This window comes from Dipodomys spectabilis, unplaced genomic scaffold (genome assembly GCF_019054845.1).
Source record: "Dipodomys spectabilis isolate Male_0828 unplaced genomic scaffold, ASM1905484v1 ptg000051l, whole genome shotgun sequence".
NCBI lineage: Eukaryota > Metazoa > Chordata > Mammalia > Rodentia > Heteromyidae > Dipodomys > Dipodomys spectabilis.
In genome coordinates, this window is record NW_024870728.1 from 10,072,891 (window position 1) to 10,080,871 (window position 7,981).

The window sequence follows — 7,981 nt, forward strand, 5'->3', positions numbered from 1 at the left end:
AGAAGTAAAATTTGTGTAGAGTTAGACCCATTTTAAAATAAAAATAAGATGACTTGCTTAAAAGGGAACTTAATGTCTCTATCTATTATCAGACCGTTTAAAGTGTTTTCAGGGACCTGCTTCTTAAAGCTCAGGTTTATATCCTTCTTTCCCCCTAAATAAATGTTAAACCATTAAATAGCACTACTTTACTGGGCAGATATTCAGACTAGAAAGTTGTGTTCTTACGATGTTTGTCCTGAAGCTTCATAATTGAGTGTTAATTCAAAGGGAATATGTGCTATTTTTGCTAAAGTGAAACATGATTGGGTAGTGTTTCAAAATTTTGAAGAATTCTAAGATCAAAAGAACCGTAGGTTGAAAGGATTGGAGACAGGTTCTAATTTCTGTGCCTTCTAAGAAGTAGGCTAGAATTTAAAAAGGAAATAAATTTCTAGAGTACAAAATGATAGCGTTTTTGGACAGCTCTGTCTGCCTGCAAATTTCCTGGTATATTTTCTTTATTTCCTTTTCAGTAAACTTTTCCTTATCAGTAAACTTTTCTCAGTTTAAAGTGACACATCCAGTGTGTGTCTACTTCAGGAGAAAGCTGTTAAATTATTTAACTTCAAAATGAGCTATATCTCAGCCTTTGTAAGAGCTGTTCTTGGAATCAGTCTAATTTTGAGTGCTCATTCCTGGCTAGAACTTATTATTATTATTACTAGGAGAATACATGGTGACAGGTAGAGACAAAAAGGTCATGAAGAAGGTCATTTTTAAGCAGAAATGTGATTTATATGCCATAAAGCACTCTATTATTATTAGATAGAAATGGAAGTTGAGAATATGAGACATGAAAAGTCTCTTATTTCTGAAAGGTAGATTTCAGATAGATTTAAGGAGGAAATTGTGCTATGCATTTTCATTTTACCAAGAATGAGACTGCCTGATAAGCAGTCCAACTTAGAGACAGATCTACGAGCTAAAGTAATTTTATTATGTTTTAGCTTAAAATAGCTAAAATCCTCAACTTTGTGTGTTTAGGGAGATACCACACTTTATACATATAAAAATCATTTCCCCTTAAATGGCTAATTATTGGCTTTGAAATGGAAAAATCCATTAAACATTTTATTTCTGATATCTCTGAGCCACTATACCATCACAATGGTCAATGCTTTGTGTGTTTTTGTATTGTCTTATTTTTCGTATATTTGGGGAAAGAAGAGGAAAGAATGGGAGGCAGAGGGAGAAAGAAGAGTTAACTACAGCTTTGAGTCAACATCAAACTATGACTGATTTTTTTTCGAGAGTCAGGACCAGCTTTAGACTTATATACCAAACACCAAAAAGCAAAAGAAGGCTAATAAATTAAGATGACATCACAAGTTAGAGATGTCAGTCAGGTTGGCTCATGGAAGAGGGTTTTTTTCTTGCCTGGAGCAGTATCCCAAGTTCTTCAGTTCATCCATCTGTAACCCGTTGACTATGTTTCACACTGGTGATGAATTACACTCCGTTTCCTCCGTCTAATCCTTTTCATTTATTTATACTTTATGGAGGAAACATAAAAGGCTTCTTACAAAAATCCAACTGTTTCTGATAAACCTTGTCATGTGCAAATAATGGGGCCTTGTCAGGGCCAAGCTTTTCTGGAAATTTATACCTTCTAATAATAATTAAAAGGAAAAAAAAAGAAAATCAGAAACAAATAAGAAATATATTGAATTGGATTCAAAGCATGTTTGTGGCTTTGAATCAGTGGCAATAAAGCATTTTCCATAAAAAAATGTTTGAACATGGCAATGTAACTAAACCCCCTGTTCAGTTCAAATTTTAGATTCTTCAAATAGTGAGACCATGACTTCAATTTTTCAGCCTCAGGAAGAAAGAAAACATTTAGTTCTCAGTGAAGCATTATATTAATAGTCTGGATCAAGAACAATGAGAAAGAACTAAACAGGAAGATAAATTCTTGCTTGATCAAGGACTTAAAAACAGGCTAGAAAAGGGCACACAGCAAGAAGGTTTTCTTTTATTATTTTGAGGAATCTAAATTTATAGAAACAAAGACATACATTTTGACAATTTATAAAACCTATAAATCTGGGTCTTGAGTTCTACATATTTTTTCCAGTGTTCAACCAATCAGTGTCCTAATAAATATTTTAAACATTTTATTAATAGTAATTCAGTAATTCCATAAATAAAGTATAATGTCTATTAATTGAATATCAGAGACATAATCAATTTTGTATTGATTTCTTATACTTCCATATATTTCTGTTAATTAATAGAGACTCGCTAATCCTTAATGCTTCTATTTAATATATTTCATTAGCTTCAAAGTTCTGGTGAAGTATATTTTCCTCTTCTTGCATTTAAGTGCTCTGACTGTACAGTAAAATTTTCTAAGTATCTTCTAAAAACATTGATGCGGAGCTCTATCTAAGACAACCTGAAGGCAGATCTGTGTGTGTATGTGTTTATAAGTCTGTGTGTGTTTGTGTGTGTATGTGTGTGTGTAAAATCCTGGGCATCTGTATTTTAAAAGTCTCTCCAGTAATTATTACAAAAAAAACAAACAAAAAACAGATTTCCTTTCTCTTCACCTCATGGTTGTCTGAAACTAGATCAGAATCTACTAATGTAAAAGGTTTCCAAGGACCCCAGAAACTTACTCTCCTGGAAATGAACAATATTTCACATATAGGAAAGATAGGTAGGCAGAGTTTTGCATTTAAATCTAGGCTCTGTACTTATTTAAAATGTGATTTTTGACATTGTTTATGTAAAGGGCTGTAGGAAGAATACATAAGAATGCTGGAGGTCCTCCGTATAGGTATAGGTATAGCTTCAGGATAGATTTCTACTTTTATTTTATTTTTATTGTGAGACTACCATACAGAGAAGTCACAATTACATGGGCAAGATAAGGAGCACATTTCTTATCAAGCATTGTTGCCTCCCCGTTGTTTCCCCTTCTCATCCCTTCCCATACTCCACCCCTCCCCCCAACAGGTCCTCCCCCCACCCCCCACCAAAGTTGTTAAGTTCGTTTTTCAACATAACGATTTGTACATCTTATTGTTGCAATGGGTCCACCTAGTTAACTAGCATCCCTAGTTAAACTATTTGTTTTTTCCTTTCTCCTCCACAAATTATACCAACATCAAAAACAGTGGAAGTATGGGTTATACAAAGCAACATAGAAATCATCTTATAAATATGATAGAAACAATTGCATGAAAGGAAAAAAAACAAAAAATATTTGAATATTATCTTGGGGTTCATTCCCCTAACATCAACTTATCCGACCTTTTCTGCTTGACTCAGACATATACTAGTTATTGCAAATAAGGGAAACCATGGGACCTGTGTTTCTTTGGGCCTGGCTTACTTCGCTTAATATAATTTTTTCCAAGTCTTTCCATTTCCTAACAAATGGGGCAATGTCATTCTTTCTGATGGAGGCATAGAATTCCATTGTGTATATATACCACATTTTCTTGATCCATTTATCTAAGCATCTGGGTTGGTTCCATATCTTAGCTATGGTAAATAATGCTGCAATAAATATAGTTGTGCTGGTAGCTTTAGTGTGGCCTGGTTTGTGATTATTTGGGTAAATGCCCAAAAGTGGGATTGCTGGGTCATAGGGGAGCTCTATGTGGAGTTTTTTGAGGAACCTCCATACTGCTTTCCAAAGTGGTTGAACAAGTTTACACTCCCACCAACAATGCAGTAGGGTTCCCTTCTGTCCGCATCTCCTCCAGCATCTGTTGTTATTAGAGTTCTTGATTATAGCCATTCTAACTGGGGTGAGGTGGTATCTCAATGTTGTTTTGATTTGCATTTCTTTTATGGCTAGAGAGGTTGAGCATTTCTTCATGTGTCTATTGGCCATCCTTCTTTCATCTTCAGAGAAGTTTCTCTTTAAGTCTTTAACCCACTCATTTATTGGGCAGTTAAACATTACAGGATGGAATAGGAGAAACCCTAGGTCTCCTTGGCACAGGCTGAAATTTTCTTAACAGAGACCCAGAAACACAAGAAATCAAAGAAAGGTTAGATAAATGGGATTGCGTGAAATTGCAGAGCTTCTGCAACCTTCAAAGATTTCTACTTTTAATAGTTTGACAGAAAGACATTTAAACCATGGAGACGGTAAAAGTTGACAACTGCCACTATTGTTAGAATGACCTTTGGGGAAACATGGAAGTAAGTACAGAACAACACTAGAGGCAAATGGAAACATTTATTAGTTGGTCACTGGGAGACAACCAGTATATGAGATGAGACAGCGACTCCACAGTTGCCTAGAACTTCCAGTGAACTGGAGATATTCCCATCTCCGAGGAATGCACGGATGGAGAATACAAGAAAGCCTTCCCCTCCCCCCCAACACACATACTTGGTGAGTCTTTTTGCCAACTCTTCCTTCCTTGGGAAGGAAACAAAAGAGAGATGTCAATGAGAGTTCCTGCATAGCTATGAAAGAAGATTGCAAGAAATAGTATATAATTTTTCCTCCTAAACTATCTATAAAACCAAAGCAAATAGCATAGATTGATGGATTATTTTCTTATTTGTTTATATAATTTACAGCTAGCTCTCAGCAGTTCTAAACATGCTTAAGAACAAAGATAATACCTTTCCTATTTCCCTCCCTTCCCTTCTCCTCCCTCCCTTTTTTTGTTGTTTAGTTTTTATTCATAATCATAAACTTAACTCTGCAATCCAGCTAGATTTGGAGGGGAGGGAAGGAAAACATGGAACCCAAAGAACTGCAGTAAGGGCACAAAGATGACAGGATATCAAAAGCAGATGGGGTGGAAGGGTGCGCTCCTGAGCTCCAGAAGGAATGGTCTGGTGATTAAGGTAAACCAGGTCAAATGTATTAGAGTTGTCCGCGGTTGGTAATGGTGACCTTCTTGCTGGTCTTGCCATTTCCAGACCCAAAGCCCTGCATGGCTTCCACGACTTCCATGCCCTCTTTCACCCTCCCAAAGACCACATGCTTGCCATCCAACCAATCAGTCTTGACAGTGCAGATGAAAAACTGGGCACCATTTGTGTTTGGTCCAGCATTTGCTATGGACATGATGCCAGGACCTGTATGCTTCAGGATGATATCCTCAAATTTCTCTCCGTAGATGGACTTGCCACCAGTGCCATTATGGCATGTTTAGTCACCACCCTGGCACATAAATCCTGGGATAATCCTGTGAAAGCAGGAACCCTTATAACCAAATCCTTTTTCTCCAGAGCTCAGAGCAGAAAGTTTTCTGCTGTCTTTGGAACTTTGTTTCAGCTTGAAGCAGACGCGGCCCAAGGGCTTGCCATCCGCGGCAATGCCGAAGAACACGGTGGGGTTGACCATGGCTGGCAGCTGGTAACCCCAAGCGACAGCAGCGTCTGCAAAGCCGCCTCCTTCCCTTTTACCCTCTCTTTACTTCTGCCCTCCCCTCCCCTCCTCTTTTCCCCTTCCCTTTTCTTCTCTCTGTCACTTCTTTCCTTTTTCTTAATATATTTTTGAGAAAGGGCCTCTCTATGTGGTCCAGGCGGACACTGTAATCCCTATGTAGCCCTGGTTAGTTTAGAAATTATTTTACCTTCTTGGGTAGCTGGGATTGCATACTTGCACTATTATGCAAGTTTAAATCTTGGCCACTTTAAATTTCAGACCTTCCTTTCTTTATCTCTGTGCCAGAAGTGTTTCGAGGGGGAAAAAGAACACTGTGGTCCCCATAGGAATTCTTTCAATAAATGGCATGTATTCACAAGAGACTTAACCAAGAAGAAATGAAATCTATACTTACCTGATAAATATCATGCAAATCAAAAGACTTGTAGCTAGGCTAGTAAGGAAAACTCTAGACTATTCATGCCCATTGTCAAAGTGCTTAAGAGTGTCAGTGAACTGTTTTGATGCATTAACAAAGGCAAAGTATCAAACCATTGGTGTTTCGTCCACCTGAAGATGGTAAGGCCAAATGCATGTAAATAGTCATGCTATCAAAATACATTGTCTGCTAGGATTAGAGCTACAATCAAAGACAATGACTTCCTGCACTCTGGCTTGTTTCTACATCAACACAGTTTTGTGTCTGACTACTGTGTTAGTATGTACACTGTAAGTCAAATATTTCTAAGACAAAAAAATGAAGAGAATCATGAAATCTGTGTCTCCAGTGTGTTTGAGTTACACTAGACAGGGATGTATAAAAGTCCAGCAATGTGTATGTATATAGTTGATCTTGTTAGCTTATTTAGCAAGTAGACAGTTTCTAGTACCCAGGAAAACAAAACAAAATAATCTATGATCCATCCAGTTCATTAACTTGCTTTTTAATTTTTGCTTATTTCTTCATTTTTTTTCATGTAATTACACTTCTGGACTGTGAAAAAATTTAGCAACCCCTGGATAAAAGGTTTTATTCACAATATAGAAAGGCTTTTGGCACCATTAAACCTTGGTTTTGCTAGAGATCTCTCAAAACAACCTTTTATCATCTTGTCTGTAATCATTTCAAGCTATTTTTCAATCTTAATGTTACTTTCTTTTAGCTGTGTGCATAGATCTGGCTACAGCTAAGCAGAAGCAGTCATCAGGAGCATTCATGCCAGAAGTTATTACAGCAGAAGGTTATGCTTTAAAATAAGGATGACAGTGGCTCAGCATTGAGTGTGAGTCAGTCTGAGGAATCTGAGTTCAAGATAGATTGACAGAGCCTTATGGTGGAGGAAGGGAGAGATAACATGAAATTAGCCCTTTATTCCTAAAAATCATTTAAAGTGATAAAATTTACAGTTGTATCAGATCTTTTAAAATTTTAGAAATTCATTTATGTCTGTGGCATACTACTTTACTGGAAATGACGCCAAACATCTCTCAGAAATAAATGTCTCCCATTTTTCTTTCTCTCACCTATCACCCACCATACTGCATTCATCTCCGTGCCTGGCTGCCTCCACATGCTGCTTCATTTCAACTCATTTGGAGGTTAGAACATTTACAAGCCCGTTTTCCTTTGGTAAATCTTAATCTATTGGGAAACAGCCATTTCCAATGAAATGCTAAGGGGAATTGGGAGACTGATTTGATGTACAGGGCTTGATGGGAAAATGTTTCTAGTATTTATTTATTTATTATTCAGGAGATATTTCAAGATTTGGAGAGATATAGTTTTTTTTTTCAAGCACCCTCAATCTCTACTTTTGTTTTTGTTTGTATGAAAGGTGGTCTTCGGACTTGAACGTGGGTAGCAAGGACTTCCAGATGAGAGAGTCTCTCACAAGATGAAGTTCTCACCTGGCAATTTAGAAATGAGAATTTGAACAGCTACATAATCAAATAGATCTGCAAACCTTTCCGTGAACCCTGTCCAGCTTTTCGATGAGTTTTCAGCAAACCTGGGCTGAGTTTGGAGAAATTCAAAGCAATTTTATGGTTGCAGATGGAAGCCAGGCCCAACTAAGCAGTTTAAATGAACCTGAAACTCAAGGGCCACTTCAAGGGGTCTGAACCCAAGCAAACCAAAACAAAGTAATGGTTCCCAGTGCACATTGCACGTCCCTGATGCATTGTCTTGGCAGAAGCTCTATATGAATTTGTTTTCTATTATCCCAAAGTGATAAGTGATAAAATTAAGAAAGATTTCCAACATGGTTGGTCTGGAAGGTCTATAGTATTCAGAGGCAAAGCACATAGACTTTCAGGCATCACTCCTTTTACAGGAACAAATGACTCAGAAATTAAGCAAGAAAGTTTAAACTACCCCAACAATTAATTAAATGAAGAGATTGGAATCTCAAGGCTGAAGGGGCTATTCCTTAACTCTTCCTAGGATAGAGCTGAAGGATTGGAGGTAGAATTTTTCTCTAACCTTTGTCTCAGAAGTAAAAAGAAACAAAAACAAAAGCAAAGATGGCAGAACTAAATAATTTTGGCCACTGGGCTTGCTATATGGATCTAGATCCCGCATCAAGGGCTTTG

General features: G+C 37.2%; 1 pseudogene; it reads right to left on the bottom strand.

Moving 5' to 3' along the window:
* Window positions 1-4,815: 4,815 nt before the first annotated feature.
* Window positions 4,816-5,393, bottom strand: LOC122107433 (annotated as a pseudogene).
* Window positions 5,394-7,981: the final 2,588 nt, after the last annotated feature.